The following is a 19424-nucleotide window of genomic DNA, read 5'->3' on the forward strand; positions in this document are numbered from 1 at the left end:
GTAACTAGGGTTTTTGGGATTTGAAAAGGAAGAAAGGGGAAAGGAGAAAAGGACCAAAGCCTAAAGCTCTGATACGACTTGTAATGAATGAAGCTGAGAGGAGAGAGGAGAAGAGTGAAAGAGAGCAAGAAGAGGAAGAAAGAAGACTAGAAGAGGAGAGAGAAAGGCATAAAAGAGGAGAGGAGGGAGGAAGCCATGGAAGCTGGAGATGAAGGTGAAGAGTATGTTCTTGATAATAACTGGTTGCCCTAATCTGTGGCTCTTAACCTTATATACCTCGGTCAGTGTGACTGGGTGTCTAAACCCTAGTCGGTGTGTATCCCGCTTATTACATTATGGTTACCCTATATGCCATTAACGCGATACTTATTCTTTGTGGGCGAGGATGATGTTGGCTTCAATGTAATTGATGGGGAGTAGAGAGAGGTCCTATGATGCACCATCCATGGGGAGGTGTACTTACTCTTACATGCATTTGGGAGTGAGATTGTAGGTATGCCTTCCCACTTCAACCTGTGGACCATGGTGTAGTTGTTGAAGGATAGATCTAGCCTCAGGGTGAACTAGAGTGCTTTGCCATGGCAACGTGAGAAAGGATTCAAGGCACATATGGGGAATCCAAGGTGTTACAACCACCTCCTTGTAGTTTGAGAGAGCATTAGGGTAACCCTATCAAGGTGAAGGATGGAGGTGAGCATGGCTATCAATGGTGAGAAACTAGCAATGATAGAAGAGGTAAGATAGACATAATGCATCAAGAGCACAAGGTGGTAATGATAAGGATAAAAAACACAATGAAGAGAAAGATGATGAGCCAACTACTTTTGAGGGGGCTTGATGCATGGAGGTTGAGTTGTTTGAATGTCGCTAATGCATGTGTATTATGTCAGCCTTGTGACCACAGGGAATCATGAGTACCATGCATTTCTACATACACCATACCACCACCACCAATAATAACAAGTAGGTTGGAATATGATGGAAGACATTTAAGAGGGGCCACATCACCATAAGTGCTAGATGCAGGATCAAATTCGATCTAGACTCCATCAATCATCGAAGTTTTAGGAGCAAACTAGGAATAATCAAAATTACATGTGGAAGGAGCCACTTTTGGGTCTTGATGGCACTCTAGAGTGATCAAGAAAGGGTACACTAATCCTTATACATAGTAATGCTACAATTATAATCTAGTAACTTGGTATGGAAAGATATTTCCATGTATATTAGTAAGGTAAAAAGATTTAGATGGAGTTGTATGAAAAATCCAAAATTGGCCACTCCATTGCATTTCACTTTACTGCGAAGCTTGCCCATTTGAGTCTTGAAGACTAGCACTACTTATCCTCGCCCATAGAGTCACTTCTAGGAGAGGCAATCTGCTTGGTGTTTCTACCAAAATTGGACATCAAAGAATAGGTAGAAAATTTGAATCTAGTCTCTCACAAAGTTGTCATGTGCAATCAACTATCTCCATACCTTCCCATCTATCTATATTAATCCTTAGAGGATGTCTTGAGGTGCAAATTTTGTCAATAGCTATACATAGTTGTCGAGACCTAAAACAGGCCTGACATTGGCTATAGGCACTAGCCAGGTCTCTAACACTCTCAAGACAACCCCACAACGGCCTCACGACCAAGAGCATCCGAGGATACACTACCCTAATTGCTACTAGAGATATTATGTTTGTAATGAAATGTAGTCCAACGATTGCCCTTCCTTACTCCTCAGAGGGAGATCCCATACATCTTGGCATAATATACCACGTAACACAAACATAAAGGAGGCACCTCTTTAGTTGAATGTCGTGGCCCTGCTGTAGCTCTCCTACACCGAGAGGATTGGCCCCTCGATGTGCCATTAACATAAATAACACAGACGTAACAAGCTCCACTCTTGTTTTAAACGATCCAGGAGATAGAAATTTCCTCACTTGACAATCGCCCAAGGAACCCAAATGCCTAGACCTACAGCTTAGGTGGCTCACAACTCATAGTGGGTCATGTATATCAGAAACCAATGGCAATGTATACAAGAGTTACCATGTGATATGGGCAATGAAACTGTGAATGCCATAGTGCTCAAACATTTTATAAATTAGCATTGTGTAGTGCAACAAACATGTCTTTCCATGATTTCAGTCTACATGTCATGCTTTATTTGCTAAGGGTTATCCTCAAGCCTTCTCGTGCGGCTTAACCCTCTTTTTACTTAATTTATAAACATCCTATATGATATGAACAAACAAATAGACCAGAATTTCATATATTTTCATCCACTAATCAGTATCAAATCCCCTCTTCCCCCCTACCGTTTAGGTTTTGCATCGTTGATAGGTGTAAAGAGCGGTTTTTTTTTGCGTTTTTCTTATTAAAAACAATAAAAAAGGACTTTAACATGAAGGCACAACTGAATTGAGGCTTATCCCTCATGCTACAACCATGCCATACATTCAAAAACATAAACCTTATTTTTTTTCTAATTTTCTAGCACAAAAAAATAAAATTTCTCATTTTTCATTATTTATCTTCATTTATTTCTTCATAAAAATATGATATTTCAGAATTATGAGTTCTCATTGATCAAGGTCACTCAACATTATTTTCATATCCATTTTTATCCCATATGACTCCAAAACACTCAACAAAAACCCCAAATTTCATTATTTTTATCAAAACCATAACTCATGGGTTTTGTGTCTTTTATGGAAAATTATTATATCATTGTATTTTCTGGTTTTCTTTCATATTTCAGAGAGAATGCAACATGGGAAATCAAGAGCAATCAAAATCAAGTACTTTCTCCAATCATTTTCTATAAAACACAAGAACTGCTCACTTATGCATAGAAACTGTGATTTCGAGGCTCGTATCTCATACACAGGAGGCCGCTGATGCTTCTTCTTTGCCACTGGTGCACTCTCTTAGCCTGATCTACATCCTCCATCGCTCCAGAATCATCATTTGGTTCGGATTTATCATCACAAAACCCTTCCTCTTCTCTCTTGAATTGATGCATATGAACGATCGCTAAGAGGAGAGAGGAGAGAGGAGAGAGAAATACTAGAAAGAATTCGGAATACTCCATTAAAATCAGCCAAATTATAGTCATCTCCTTCCTCTCTCTCTTTTGATCAGGAATATCTCTCTCTCTCTCTAGAATGTAGAGGATCGGAGAGGCATCGGGCAATTTTGAGGAGGCACAAAAAAAATTTGTGCCCCCCCTTCTATTCGATAGTTTTTTGTTAGTTTTAGGCTTCTAAATAAACCTATGGTTTAAAACATTAAAATAATCGATTCAGTTTTTTTGTGTTCACCCTACCCGCAAGTGGATATTTCAATTTTGGATGGCCAACAAACTCGGATTCAAGATCCATCTGGACAGGTGGCTTCACAGCATCGAAATCTATAAATCTAGCCTTCCGCGTGCACTTTTTGACTCCCGAATCCAGTAGCTGCTTCACAATGCCAAACGTTGTGGAGATTAAATGGGGTGTCAAACGACCTCCGATCGACGAACCGAGACTTGCGTTGGATTCCTAATGTCAAAATGCATCTAGGAAAACTCCAACTCGGCTATTCGTCACCATTTGATTTTTCATGAAAATTTGGGCTTTAGCACTTCTCATACACTTCTTGCTCCAAAAATGGTCTCAAACGCTTCAAGCACGACTCAAAAGTGGCTCCTAAAATCGAGCTCTCATCGGCAACCATAGGATAGGGTGACTCAATTTGTCGAATCCCACAAACACATATGCACATGCATAACCACAAAGAGCATCAAGCTAATACAAAACATATGCTCAACAAAGCACAATAATAGCTCTCACCCTACCCTCTAACAGAACCAAGGCATGAAAATCAACAAGGGAGAGGCCGAGCATAATCTGACAGAAATTCAAAGCGAGTATCTAACCAACTGCTCGAACATGGACTTGCTAAAAAGCCTATCAAAGAGGTCATCCTACTGGTGGTCTGAACTACCTACCTAACTGAGGACAGCTCGACCAGGACCTCCTACTAGGCGAGGACTTCGATAGCCTGGTCATCATATTTTTCCTGTTATAACACATTTTCCATTCAAGGTTTCATACTCGGGCATGTAAAAAGGAGGGAGTTGAGCATAGAGTGACCCAAGGAGAACATGGCATTGGCCTCAGGTCTTCACTCAGTACCCAAGCACCTACCAAGCTCTCGTGAGGTGACACATAATCCTTTATTAGCACTCACTTTTATTTTTGCTCCAACCTTCCTTTCCTTTTCTTTTTGGCTAGTTGCTACCCCAAGGAAGACAAGACATCGGCCCTAGGGATGACTCGTCCCCAAGAACCTACTAGGCCTTCACAAGGCGAGAATCAACTGCTTCGGGGAAATTTTTTCATTTTTCTTTTTCTTATTGAGGGGTTAGAACCCCTTTTTACACACCTCTATAATTTGTATCTTTAGATAGATTCAAAATTTGCTCTTCTCTTGATATTTTGGCAGGCTTCTCTAACTGCCTGACATTAACAGGGACTCCTAGGACAGTTACCTAGCAAGCATGAAGGACAGGGTCACAAGGACTACCCTCTATCACACGTCTTTAATGCTTGACAACGTCCTAACAGGAGTTAGACAACTACTCAAATCTCCCCCAGATATACCTAACCAAACCCTAGGACTTCATGCCTTGATTACCGGTCCCCAACAAATGAAAAGAAATGGACTCCCACATACATAGAACATTATTTGCTTAAGGGAAAACTCAAAAAGGGGACGATACCACCTGGAATGGCCACATGAAGCTCCTCCGTAGCAAAGGCTCCCTCCAATGACTTCATCAACCTATGTGGTGCAATCACTAAAATAAAAAACCATCAAACGTACCTGCACTAATCAGATATATGGCCCTCTTGGCCTAAGGAAATATAACATTTCACAACAAACAAAACTGGCCCTCTTGTCTAAAGAAATAAAGCATTTATCTCAACAAAACCGGCCCTTTTGGCCTAAAGAAATCAAGCAAAACATTTCATATATATCCCCCCTTGTAAAATCTTGCTAATATACAACCAGATGCTCCATCCCAAGGAGGAAATATGGCTCTTTCCCTAAATTAAATGCATCAAATTGTGTCCCATACCTCTTGCATAAATAACAAGAGGTGTACACATAATGTGTCATCTGACCAACCTATGGGTCCAAGATAACAAAGGCAAATGGGTCTCGGTCACTCTTTGCATCACCCATACTAACCATCACTTGCCATATAGCGCATGTTCTGATAGAAGTCACCCATAATCGACCAGGTCCTATCTCATCATTAATAGAGATATCCAACCTAGGACCACAATTGAAGAAAATGTCTTCTTCATAAGTAAAGTTTGCTAATGAGTTCGTAAATTGATTCCAATATTGTGGAACCTAGGACCACAATTGAAGAAAATGTCTTCTTCATAAGCAAAGTTTGCTAATGAGTTCACAAACTAATTCCAATATCATGGAACCAACTAAAAAGACACTCTCTTAAACCCACCGAGCATGGTCATAGAGGTGCGATAATACATAGAAAGAATGGGATTTTGTACTGTGTAAGTCCCATTTAGTTGGTTCAATACCAATTGGGAATCCCCCTTTACTAACGACTGACGGCGGATACATCCCTTCTTAGCAATATTCAGGCCCATGTATTCCGCCATGTTATTGGTAAATGTATCCCCGAGATAAATAGCTAATTTCATCATGACTCTATGTTAGGGACCTCTAATGACTGCCCCTATACTCCCTTTCTTGTTGGGACCCCTGGATGCTCCATCAAAATACAATGTGTACATCCACAATGGGTTCACATAGCCAGCCATCATCACCTCTACTCGTAATTATGATAATCAAAATTGAGCATATTCAGAGGATGTACTAAAGGCACCATCCCACCTTCTTCGTTGAATATAACAAGGATTCTTGTCAAGATTCGCAAGCAATGATGACAAAAGACTTTGATTTCCCAGACAAATGATCTGTTCTCTTGCTAAATCACTTTATATCCTTTACTCTACTAGATAAGCTTTCCCTGATGATATCGCTGCTATGGGTGTTCCAAGTAAGGAATAAGCCGCCCCATCAACCAATATTTTCTCTTACAAGTTTTTGATTATCCCCACATTGACCTGCAAGGTATTTATTTCATTACTGCATTTAGAGATTATAAGGTTTAATATTATTAAGATTAACCTTATTTTTAAACTCCACTCCCTCAAGATCAACCAATAATTCCATGGACTTATTTTTTCCTATTCTTACAATCTTGTAGGGCCTGTCCCATTTGGGCTCAAGTTTTCCCGAAAATAGTTCTCTATGTGCATCATAATATAGAACTAATTGTCCCTTCGTAAAGGTATATTTCTTTGCTTTTAAATCATGTAGCTACTTCATCCGAGGCTTAGCCACTTCCTGGTGCAACAGACTTTGCAATTTGAGCTCATCCAAGTAAGTCAAAGTCCTAAAGTGCTCAAAAGGGGCATCCTCGTCACCCAAAGAATGATTGATTGTGAATCTTATAGTTGGTAACTCAATCTCTAAGGGCAAAACACACTCCTCCGCATAGACTAACTTGAATGGGGTGTGGCCAGTGGCTCGTTTAAATGTCATGTTATATGCCCACACCGCCACATATAGTTTCTTATCCCAGTCCTGCTTCTTTTCAGACACTATTTTTGATACAATACCAACAAGCTGCTTATTAGTACTTTCAACTTGCCCATTTGCCTATGGATTATAAGGATTCATCTTATTGTGCTTAATTTGCCACGATTCAGTCACGCTTTTAGTCACCCTTTTTAGGAAATGGGTTCCACGGTCTGATACTAATTCTTTTGGCAGAACAAATATGTATATCATATGCTCTAGTAGGAAGCTAGCAGTCTCTTTTGCGGCGTCCTTCCTCGTCACTCGTGCTTCTGACCACTTTGTAAAATAGTCAGTCGCCACTATGATATATCTCTTTTGTGTAGAAGATGATGGGGTAATAGGAACCACAAAATCTATGCCCACTTCTCGAATGGAAGTATAGCCATAATCGGAGTAAGCGGTTGCTATTCTCCCTACTGTCATGCCGTTGACAAGTATCGCATCTCTTAACATACTCGAATGCATCTTGGAAAATGGATGGCCACCAATATATGGCTCTGAAAGCTTTTTGGGTAGTCAGCCATCCAACAAAATGCCCTCCACAAGTGGAGTCATGGCACTCTTCCAAAATGAATGGAACCTCGTTAGGCATCACACATCAGTGATAGATATCATCAACCCCCTATCGATATAGTGTCCCTATGATCAAGAAAAAATTCAAAGTCCGTTGTCTAATTTTTCTCTTTTCTGATTTTGATAAACTGGCTCCAACCTCTCCTAATGATAGGTAATGCGTGATAGCAGCATACCAAGATGGGATCGAAGCCGTATCAATTTTATACATTTCCTCAATATCACTTCCTTCAATTAAAGTATTTTTTGGCTTCCCGAAATCCATAGGGCATTCCACAATACCGTGTAGCTTCAGTGGCTTGATTCTAAACTCATAGTCAAATTCCTGCAAAGTGATCAATCACTTTGCTAAATGATGTAACTTGTTCATTAGTAGTCTAAGCCCCTTCGCCTTCATATAGAAAACTACCTTCTCATAGAGGATGTAGCGCTTGAATTTTTTAGTCGCAAATACCATTGCAAGACACAACTTCTCCATTGAGGTGTAGTTGATTTTTGATATGTCCAACTTCCAACTAGCAAAAGCGATCGGATGGTACCATTTTTCCTCCCAGATTTGGGATAAACAACAGCTGATACTATGCATGGTGGTTGCTGCTGAAAATATGTAAAATACTTTGCCCCTTTTAGGTGCCTTTAAAATTGGTGCTTTTACTAGCTCCTATTTCACATAATCAAAACCTGCCTTACAGGGGTCACTCCATTCAAATAAATAGCTAAAGGATAATAGATTCATTAGTGGCAATGTTCTTTCTACCAGGGCATTTATGAACCTATGATAATACCCTAGAGATGACAAAAAGTTGTGTACTTCTTTCAGAGTACACAACGGACTCATGGCGATTATGACCTTGATATTTTTAGGGTTAGTCACAATCCCTACTGAACTGACCACATGGCCTAACAACAGTCCATAAGGCACCGCAAAATGCACTTCCATGGGTTAAGAGCTATGCAAAATTGTCTACAGTACTCACAATACTTTCTTAAAATAATCAATTGCCTTTCTCTTATGGTGGCCGCCCCTAGGTTATTGATAAATACTTTCAACTCTTCTGGGGAGATGTCACCAAAGGTCCTATTTGTTGTTCGTTGCCATGAACTAGGCGCATTGCATAAACCAAAGGCCATCACATGGTATGCAAAGGTACTAAAGACAATAGTAAAAATTATTTTCAGCACATCTTCTTATGTAATTGCCATCTGTTGTATCATGTGAAACAATCCATAAACAAATATATCTCCCTATCCACTAATTGGTCCAAAATCTGGTCAATGAAGAGTAATGGGTAGTAGTCCTTAACTGTCTATTTATTTTTCTCTCTAAAGTCTACGCAAAGCCAATTTGGTTATTTTTCTTCTTCCTTATAATAACACGTGAACACCATCTAAACAGGGAAGATCAAACCATCTTGTCACAATTTCTATAACTCCTTGAACTGTCCCTTAGTTTGAAAGGCATGTGCCTTACTTTTTGATGCATAAGATGACTATCTTCCTTTAGAGGAATGATATGAACAACCAGGCTAGGAGGAATACCTCTCAGCTCATCATAATAGCAAAGATGTGGTGGAACTCTTGGATAAGGGAAACATAGTTCTCCCTTTCTTCCACACTGAGCATGTATCCTAATTTAATTGGTCGTTGATCATTTGGTGTACCAAGATCTAGCTCAATCACATCCACATCTCTTATTCAATATTGAGGCTCTACTGGCTCATTTAGAGTTATTTGATAGATGTCCTCTGTAGTGAAGCCTTCTTTGGATTCATCACTTGACCAAGTTCCACTGACAGATACATCTTCTAATGTCTCTAATTCCGTAGAGGATAGAGGAGCTCTCTTACTTTGAGGAGACTCAAGGTATGCATCTACTACCACACGATCATCACCTCTGCCAAATATCAATCAACCAGCAGATATATCCACTTGACAGTCGAATCGCAAGATCCATGGCCTTCCTAACAATACTTGATAGCTTGGCCATCTCGGGAACCTAATAACCCTAAAGTTCACAATGCATTCCACACTAGCAACGGTCACAAGAACTTTGGTAATACAACCTTCAGGTTGCCTTAAACTGTCAACCATTCGCAAAATTATTGAGACGTCATTTTAAATTGCTAGACCCAGCCTTTCCATCAATTTTGAACTCATGATGTTAACAGATGATCCTGTATCCATGATAGCATGATCCACTAGTATTCCATCAACGTAGGCTGCAACCCTTGGGCAAAATTTTCAGCATGCTTCCACCAATCATCTCCTACTCGTGCTATGCCCAAAGGTTCCATGATATACCTTGTATACAAGATCTTTTTAAATTCTTTGTGCATCCTGGAGACAACTTAATTAGCTGCAAGAGATTCACGTCTGGTTTAACTTCACAAAGAGAGCTTACCAAATCGAATTCATGATAATTCGCTAGAGCTCTCTTCTCTCGCCAAACCATTCTCTCTTTCGGTCATTGAATTGGATTTGGTGCTTCCTTCTTAGCTTTTGTTTTTTTCCTTGGCAACTTCTTATCCTTCTTGGAGTCAGGTTTTCTTTCTATGGATTTTAAGGGTCCCCCTTCCATGTTGGGGTTAAGGACTTGCATCCCTTTATCATCTTACTTAGGGTTTCCATCAAAAGGTTTTACATTGTCTTTGTCACTTTCTCTACCCTTTTGCCCTCTTTTAATGGCCCGCAGATTAGAAGCTTCAATGCCATTAACCCATACAGCCTCAATGAGACTAACTCCACTACCACTAGGTAGCTCCTCCACAATAGCCTTACCTTTTTGAAGTATTTGTTTCGGCCCACCATCTTGCTGAGGATTGTTTCCTTGCACATGATGGTTAACAAGACCTAGCTATCTACTACCTTGCTGGAGAGAGGTAACCTTACTCCAACACGTGGTAGCCAAATGGTTGGACTTCTCACATATGTTGCATTTGATGTTTGGACAATTTCTAGGTAGTGCTGACTGCCACACCATTTACAACTAAATCTTGATGGGCCACCCTCTTCACGAGGGCGTCGACTCTCTATTAGATTCCATTGTTTTTTAAGAAAATTGATGTCAATGGCTATTTTTCTATATTTTTTAGAAATCATATTAGTGTAATGCTTCATCATATCCTTAACTTTTCTAAGGAAATTTGATGCACTTGAATTGTAGCCATGATCCTCTATTCATCATTTCATTGGCCTAACAATTTGATTGGGCATTGGTTTGTTGACTCATAGGAACAACATTAGGGTTTGATGCTTGGCCTCCAACATTGGGCGGAGCCATCTAACTAGCCAAAGGCATAGTCACACTGGGAGGAGCTGGCAATAAAGGCACATTTTGGACCATGTTTCCTCTCACATTCAGGTTAGTCATATATATCCCTTCACTTCCATTGCCATTGGTCAATGCCAAATCATTTTCCAAACCTAGACCCATATTAAGATTGGTTTGAGAGGCATAGGCCACTTGTAGTTGGGATTCTACTTCTTGTGCTTGTCTAATGGCAATGTTTATATCCGACAAAGTGACACTACTCAACTACACCTGAATATTGAAATCCAATCCATGCAAAAATTATTGCAGTTGGGCAGCCATTGGGAATAGGGATAGAGGCTTGCAATTTGCGAAAGACCTCTTTTTGTTGAGAATCAGAGTTTGCAGTAGTAGAATGTGTGCACAAGAGGGAGAAGAGAGCTCAAAGTACAAGAATGAAATCTTCCTTACTAAGTTGCTTAGAGTACAACTTGGGTACACTCTCTCACCCTTTGATAGTGACCCATAGGCTGTTTATATAGCCCTTTGCCAGCTAGGGTTAGGGTTTCCCCTGCCCCTAGGGCTATTCACACTCATTTGCCCTTATACTCCCTTACTTACAGTTGGTTTCTATGCCCATCTTCTAACACTTTTAACTTATTGGCATATGCTCGAATATCCTCATGTGGCTCTTGATGTGTCACATTTAGTACACGTAGCCAATATTGACCACCCCTTTCAAGGGCAAACTCCATTTGAAAGGCTTTAAAAAATAAATCAATAGTGGTTATGGTTTTGGACTCTAGGCCATAAAGTCATGTTAAAGAACATCATTAAATGTCCTTCATCTTGGATGCGACAGTTGAATATCAACTTTTGAAATTCCCTAATGTGGAGCTCCGCATCTTCCTCCACTAACCCATTAAAGATGGGTAGGGGAAAGCCTAAAGCTAGAAAATTCATTGTTCCAGCAAGTATAGCAATAGGTTGTGCCGCCATGGTAACAACCGGATTCGCTACAAGGGTTTGAACAGCTGGGACTATAGCTCCACTCGAAGTGGAGGGATTGATTGGAGGGGGGGAAGCACTAGAGCTTCCTCCCCCTAATGGACTGTGTGCCGAGCTAGTGTTATTAAGACCCAGCCCTTGCAAAGCTGTTAGGACACTCCTTTGTGGAAAGTATCTTCCGTTTATCTCGACCTGCCATCTAGCTCGTTCAACCCTTTCTTGCTTTTGGAGCTCTGTTTGATGGTCTTGTGAGTCCAGCTCACTAGAGAATAGATCCCAATTGACCAAGGTACAGGAACCACCACTTCTAGGCAGCTCTCGGCAAACACATCACCTATTGGGACCTAAAATGGGCCAACATTGGCTATAGGCACTAGGCGGGCCCCTCTAACGCTCTCAAGACAACCCCACACGGTCTCGTGGCCAAGAGCGTCCAAGGATACACTACCCTAATCACTACTAGAGATATTGCGTTTGTAATGGAATGTAGTCCAACGATTGCCCTTCCTTACTCTTTAGAGGGAGATCCCATACATCTTGGTATAATATACCATGTAGCACAAACATAAATGAGGTACCTCTCCGGCTGAATGCCGTGGCCCGTTGCAGCTCTCTTACACACCGAGAGGAATGGCCCCTCGATGCACCGCTAATACAAATAACACAGACGTAAGAAGCTCCACTCTTGTTTTAAACGATCTAGGAGATAGAAATTTCCTCACTTGACAATCGCCCAAGGAACCCAAATGCCTAAACCTACAGCTTAGGTACCTCACAACTCACAGCGGGTCATGTATATCAGAAACCAATTGTAATGCATACAAGAGTTACCATGTGATATGGGCAATGCAACTGTGAATGCCATAGTACTCAAACATTTTATAAATCAGCATTGTGTGGTGCAACAAACATGTCTTTCCATAATTTCAATCTACACGTCATGCTTCGTTGCTAAGGGTAATCCTTGAGCCTTCTTGTGCGGCTTAACCCCCTTTTTACTTAATTTATAAACGTCCTATATAGTATGCACAAACAAATAGACCTGAATTTCATATATTTTCAGCCACTAATCAGCATCAAAACCCCTCTTCCCCCTTACTGTTTAGGTTTTGCATTGTTGATAGGTATAAATAACGGTTTTTTTGGTGTTTTTCTTTTAAAAAAAATAAAAAATGACTTTAACATGAAGACACAATTGAAATGAGGCTTATCCCTCATGCTACAACCATTCCATACATTCATAGACATAAACCCTATTTTTTCCTAATTTTCTAGTGCAAAAACTATTTTTTTCCCTTTTTTCGCTCTTTATTTTCATTTATTTCTTCATAAAATTTGATATTTCAAAATTATGAGTTCTCATTGATCAAGGACACTCATCATTATTTTCATATCCATTTTTATCCCATATGACCTCAAAACACTTGACAAAAACCCCAAATTCCATTATTTTTATCAAAACCACAACTTACGGGTTTTGCATGTTTTGCAAGATATTATTATATCATTGTATTTTCTGGTTTTCTTTCATACTTTAGAGAGAATGAAACATGGAAAATCAAGAGCAATCAAAATCAAGCACTTTCTCCAATCATTTTCCATAAAACACAAGAACCGCTCACTTATGCATAGAAACCATGATTCCAAGGCTCATATCTCGTAGATGGGAGGCTGTTGACGCTTCTTCTTTGCCGCTATTGATGCACTCTCTCAGCCCGATCTACGTCCTCCATCGCTCAAGCATCATCATTTCGTCTGGATTCATCATTACAACCCTCCCCCTTCTCTCTTGAATTGATACATATGAACAATCGCTAAGAGGAGAGAGGAGAGAGGAGAGAGAAATACTAGAAAATCAAAATTTTGAATACTCCATTAAAATCAGTCAAATTACAATCATCTCCTTCCTCTCTCTCTTCAGATCAGAAATCTCTCTCTCTCTCTCTAGAATGTTGAGGATCGGAGAGACATCGGGCAATTTTGAGGAGGGACAAAAAAATTTTGCATCCCCCCTCATGTTCGATAGTTTTTTGTTAGTTTTAGGCTTCTTAATAAGCCTAAGGTTTAAAACATGAAAGTAACCGATTTTGTTTTTTTGTGTTCACACTACCCGCAAGTGGATATTTCAATTCTGGATGGGCAAATGGGCTCGAATTCAAGATTCGTCTGGAAAGGAGGCTTTGTAGCATGAAATCTATAAACATGGCATTCATCGCACTTTTTCGGGTTCCCGGATCCAGTAGCTACTTTATTACGCCAAAAATTGCGGGGATTAAATGGGGGATCAAATAACCTCCCTTCGACGAACCAAGACTTGCGTTGGATTCCTGATGTTGAAATGCATTTAGGAAAACTCCAGCTTGCCTATCCGCCACCGTTTGATTTTTCATGAAAATTTGGTCTTTAGCACTTCCCATGCATTTCTTGTTTCAAAATGGCCTCAAATGCTTCAAGCATGGCTCAAAAGCGGCTCTTAAAATCCAGCTCTCAATAGTCCATGTGGAAATCGGGTATTCATATAGCTTGGCCTACGATGATGAATCCATCCTCAAAGAATTGAAGGAAGTAAATTTGATAGTGTGTCATCCTTGTGTTATGTGAAGAAACAGGGTGTAAGCCAACTTCTCTTAGTTTCTTGTCTAAATATTTTTTCTCTAATCACATGGTTTGACTAGCTAAGCTCAAGTGTAGGGAATCTAGATTGTAATCATAGGGCATGTTAAAGTATGCAAGTTCAAACCGATCTCTTAGCTAAGGTCTAAACAATACTTTTGGTTTAACACAGGTCAAGGATGACACGATGGAAAAATGATATAAAGGTATACATAAGGTAATATGATTGACCTAAGAATGCACTTTATGATAGCACTAACATGTGTATTGAAAGGTCAAAATGTCTCCATGAATCAAGGAGAAAATTCATGTTGCAACCTTTGCTAAAAGCAGTCTTGCAAAGCTAATATCTCTTAATCTAGCCATTAATTTTTGGAGCAGTACAAAGATGAAATGTTCATCTTTTTAGTACTACAAATTGACCATTGGGATTTTTCAGGTCAAATCTTTAGATGATTTTACAGAGCAATGCAGTTGCTTAGTCACCTAATTGCAAAAAAGTTTGCACTGCACATATCTACCTACTTGGAGAGCTGTGTTTTGAAGCTACAGCCATTATCTCACACTCAGCTGTGAAGAAGAGTTATTTTCCACTTAATAAGAATCCACCTACCAAAGGGTTTCTTGAGATTCACTCACTATAGGACATTATATCAATTGTTTTGAGCAACTAGATTGTAGTCCTCCCAACACAGTCTAGCCCTATTCACAAACTATGAGAGTGATAGTAGACAATAGAAACTATAGAGAAAGAGTGGTGCTATCTATAGCCCAAACTCCCAACCTTGTGGCTATCAATGTATCAAATCTAGTTGAGCTCCTTACTACTAGTTTTTGATTTGGGGATTAGCCCATCACTTATACTATTGAGAGAAAGAGTGGTGCTATCTATAGCCCAAACTCCCAACCTTGTGGCTATCAATGTATCAAATCTAGTTGATCTCCTTACTACTAGTTTTGGATTTGGGGATTAGCCCATCACTTGTACTTGTGGTAGCTATACTGCCCTTCTCTTCTAAGTTTCTATCCACTCTACATTTTATTAAGTATTCTATTAGTCCCTTACTCTCATATTAACACATCTTACTACCACTCTTTACTAAAGAGTCAAATGTATATAGAGTTCTTTTTAGTACTATGGGAGCTTTTGCTTGATTGCTAAGACCCACGGACTGTTTATTGCTCAAGTGTTTCAAGTTCAATGCCAATGGATACCTCTCACACAGCCATATGTGCTCTCAAGCCTCTGAGTGTAGTGAGCTCACCTCAATGCTTGGTTGAGTACCCATGTCTCTCAAGCACACTAGTAGATCCACTATTCGAGATGCGAGCTCAAGCAACCTCAATCCTCCACCTTCAAGCTCCATGCTCCATAGCCATGTGCGCAAGACAAAAGAAGAGAACAGAACAAGAGAAGAGAGGAGAATATGTAAAGCTTCTCCACCACGGTCCCTCACCCTTGTACACTCACTCCCTCACACTCTCACACTCCCTCTCTCAAGCACAAGCACAAGCAAGCAAGAAGAAGAAGAGAACAAGAGAAGAGAAGAGGAGAGCCACTTTTGCACACACCAAGAATGAGCTTCTCTATTCACTTTTTGGATTTTATACATGCCCTTATCCCTTTGGGCACCCATCCACTTTTTTGCATGACCAGCCATCTTGCCGAGGTCCTCTTTTCCTATTCCCTTCTATTTGCATTATGCCTTCACCTATGCCCGTCTACTCTTTATAACTTGCACATGAGGGAGCTTGGCACTCTTTTACAAAAATTTGAGGATGCCTTTACATTTTAAATTGTGCATTTGTCTTTGCCTTGACTTTTAAGATTGCCCTTGTGCTTTTGGCCTTTTCTCTCCTTATCCTTTTGTGAGGCCGCCTTTTTCCACTTTTCTCTGCATTTTTGAATTTTCTTTTGCTTCCTTTTTCTTTGTCGTCTTGCACTGGGGTTAACATTACCCTTCCCAGTCCCATGGTACTTGTGGGACTTTGTTGATGAGGGCTTGGCTGGGTGATTGAAGGGTGGTCATGGGAGTTGATGATGGGACTTTTGTGGGGATTGGATATGGGAGAAAAGCATGTTGAAATGGTTGAGGTTGTGGATGGCGAGGGTATATTGAGTGGGTGACGGTGACCTCCAAAGTCGGTGGTTAGGAGTGGGTTGTCAAATTTACCTGAGAAAGAAAACAGAGTGCACTTACCTGGGGGGTGTATCTTCCTCACCGTGTAGTGCATTGTGTTAGTGCCAGTGGAACTAGGAGCTAGGTCTCAGCCTAGGGTGTTGTCCCACTTTTGAGGACCCAGTTCGTGCATAGGGAAGGTGCGGTAGGTGTAAGTTAGGGAGACAGGACTAGAGTATGACCTCCCTAGGTATGCCTTTCCCTTGATGTGCCCTAAGCATGAAGTGGGGAGCAAAAGGGCTAGGGGGTTAGGGATAGAATTGGCCAACCAAGGCCATTGAACATGCCTAACTTGAGGACCCCTAGGTGTAGTGATTGTGGCACTTATTTATTTCTTTCTTTGCTCTTATTTTTTCTTTCTTTCTCATTTTATTTTTCTTTTATTTTTCTCTCTTTTTTCTTTTTGAATGTACATGAAGAACTAGTCGTCCTAGTCATGGTCATGAGAGGAAGAGATTGCGGGCTTAAGAGATTGCTAAGAAAGCTCTTACCTTGTATGTAGGCTTTTAGATTCATGCTCACATTTAGAGGGATTGTTGACAAAAATGGATGACTACATCTAGTAAATTGGTTTTTGTTCATGTCCTCTAGTAGGGCCATGCAAAAGGATGGAAGGAGGGTGGATCTCATCATGAGTCTGGCCATTGCGCAACTATCTATGCCAACATCATTCAAATAAAAAAAAAAGGGCGGTAGGTGGTGTTCATGAGAGATAGGATCTTACTTAAGTAAAACTCTAAGTAGCCTAAGGTAGTTACAGGTTGTAATGAAAGTTGGATTGAGGCAAGAAGAGAATTCACTAAGGAAATGGGAGCTGGAGGGCCCTAGGTCATCATCAAAGAATGTAAGGGCTTCCTCTGGCTTAGTAACATTTACATTATATACATTAGGGAAATCATAATGACCATGGATGTCGAAGTTAAAGTCCACTCCTACCCTTCTTGGATACGACATGTTTGTCATTTCTCTCGTAGGGTAGGGTGTTACAAAATGACATCCATGCATCCATGTTCTTGTCCCAAATTTTCCTCCTCCACTTTAGCTGTGACTCGTACCCCTTCACAGTCTTAGATACCTCCATGACTTTATCTTCCCAATAGTCATGTGCTTCTGTCCCCCACCACAGTGTTGGATTCTTCTCTCTTTCTGCATTCCACCGATCTCCAAGCCTTTTGCCCATGCTTATCACCTCCTCCACCACTTTAGGGTATAGCACTCGGCTTAATGTGGGTGGGAATCGAAAGGTAAACTCAAAGGGTTTGCACTTGTTTTACCACTGTTCCCACACCATGAGCTCCATGTTTTAGTTGACAAGAAAGCATTATTCTATTTAAGAGATGGGCACTTCTGGGCCACTAGTGGTTGTGCTCTCAGTCTTCTTCTTATCCCCGACATGATAGTTGTGTTGCTTAGATGTCACCAACATGTGTGTGTCTTAAATAAGTCAGGTGCACTTGACTTAACTCTAGTTAGTCTTGGTTAGCTACTATGGTCAGTCAGGCCTAGTTTGATGTAAGTATTGTGTGCTTTTTGCAGTTAGAGAATAATGAAGAAAGATGAGAGCACACTTCTCTCTGTTGATTGCATGTCTATTCAATGCTTTCTCTCCCACATTTGAACATGGTATTGAAGACTGAAGGCCTAGTGCAACAAAGAGCATGAGCTGGATTGAAGGAGCTAGAAAGTGAGGAAGATCAAATCCCTGAAGTAAGACATTGGAGGCCGTAGCTTGAACTTGGAAAAGTTTGCTAAGAGCATATTGAGGTTTGTGAAGCAAGTTATTGGCAAGTATTAGAGCTCATTTTGAATGAGCATTGACAAAAAGAAGGCCAATCGTATGAAAAATGTGGATCTGGAGAAGATTGTGCATGTTTTCCCTTCTTATTTGGATAGCGTGACATCAACTAGATCAAGCATCCATTGCTTGAGCGGACTTCAACTATATCAAGCCTACATTTGGTAGAGATCATGACAATATTTTTGAGTACTTGAGCATTAGCCTTGAAGCACTCATTTGGAGCAGTAAAAGAACTTGAAAGTCAACATGTTTTCACTTAGCATGGCACATGTTTTGTGACTAGTAAAATGGCAGCATCATACATAGTCAATGCAACAAATGAATAAGAGAGATAATGTTCAACCTGAGGGGTATATTTAGCATCAAGTTTTTGATAGTCATTTTCTCTACGACTAAAACTATCTTGCATAAATAGTGACTAGCAGACACTTGATCAGTGACTTGGTTTGCAAGGAGTCAGTCGAAGAAGGCTGCATTGGATAACTTTAGCTGCAAAGATGTAAAATCATAAGAGGACTGAAAAAAGTACCCAAATATGGGTAATAAGTTAGATAACAATAATTATGCTATCTGGAAATTTAGAATTGAGAATTTTCTCATTTGGCAAAGGTTATTGGGATTTAGATTTAGTGTGCAGAAGTTGAGCCTAATCTTCCTGAAAAGAATGCAATAGCTGACCAGCTTAGGGCACATTGTACTTGGATGGAAAGAGCCTGAAGAGTGTTGCATTGGCTTTCTTTATGTATCTCTCATGTAATGATCATGTAGATAATGAATTGCAAGTCAATAGAGGATGCTTGGAATATTTTAATGAGATATTATGGCACAATCACTAGTGCATGCAAAATCCAGTTAAAGCAAAAGTTTAACACAATGGATAGGAAGGACGATCCATACATGATTATGTGACCAAGATGAAGACCATTGCAGATCAGTTAGCTCTACTAGTAGGAGCTAATGTAGATGATGAGGATTTGGTAGCTATGACCTTGAATGGTTTGGGAAATGAGCACAAATCTTTTGATACCTCTATCTCAATGTGATCTGATATGTCTGATTGTAATGAGCTTGTTTCATTTCTCATACATGAAGAGGTCAAATTGGGATTAGCTATATTGGCTTGAGTAGCTCAAAAGGCAAAGATGTGGTATTCTATTCAAATCAAAGAAGCTATGGTATAGTTCATGGAAGAGGGTTCACTCGTGGTAGAGGAACTCAACAAAATGCATCTTAGAATGCCAATACCCAACAAGGGAAAAATGCTAGAGGTGATGGATACTTCCAAGCAAGGGGGAGGTCCAACTCTAGAGGTAGAGGATCATGGTAGTCACAGA

This window comes from Lygodium microphyllum, chromosome 25 (genome assembly GCF_053477565.2).
Source record: "Lygodium microphyllum isolate KBCC chromosome 25, Lygodium_microphyllum_v1.1.10, whole genome shotgun sequence".
NCBI classification, from domain to species: domain Eukaryota; kingdom Viridiplantae; phylum Streptophyta; class Polypodiopsida; order Schizaeales; family Lygodiaceae; genus Lygodium; species Lygodium microphyllum.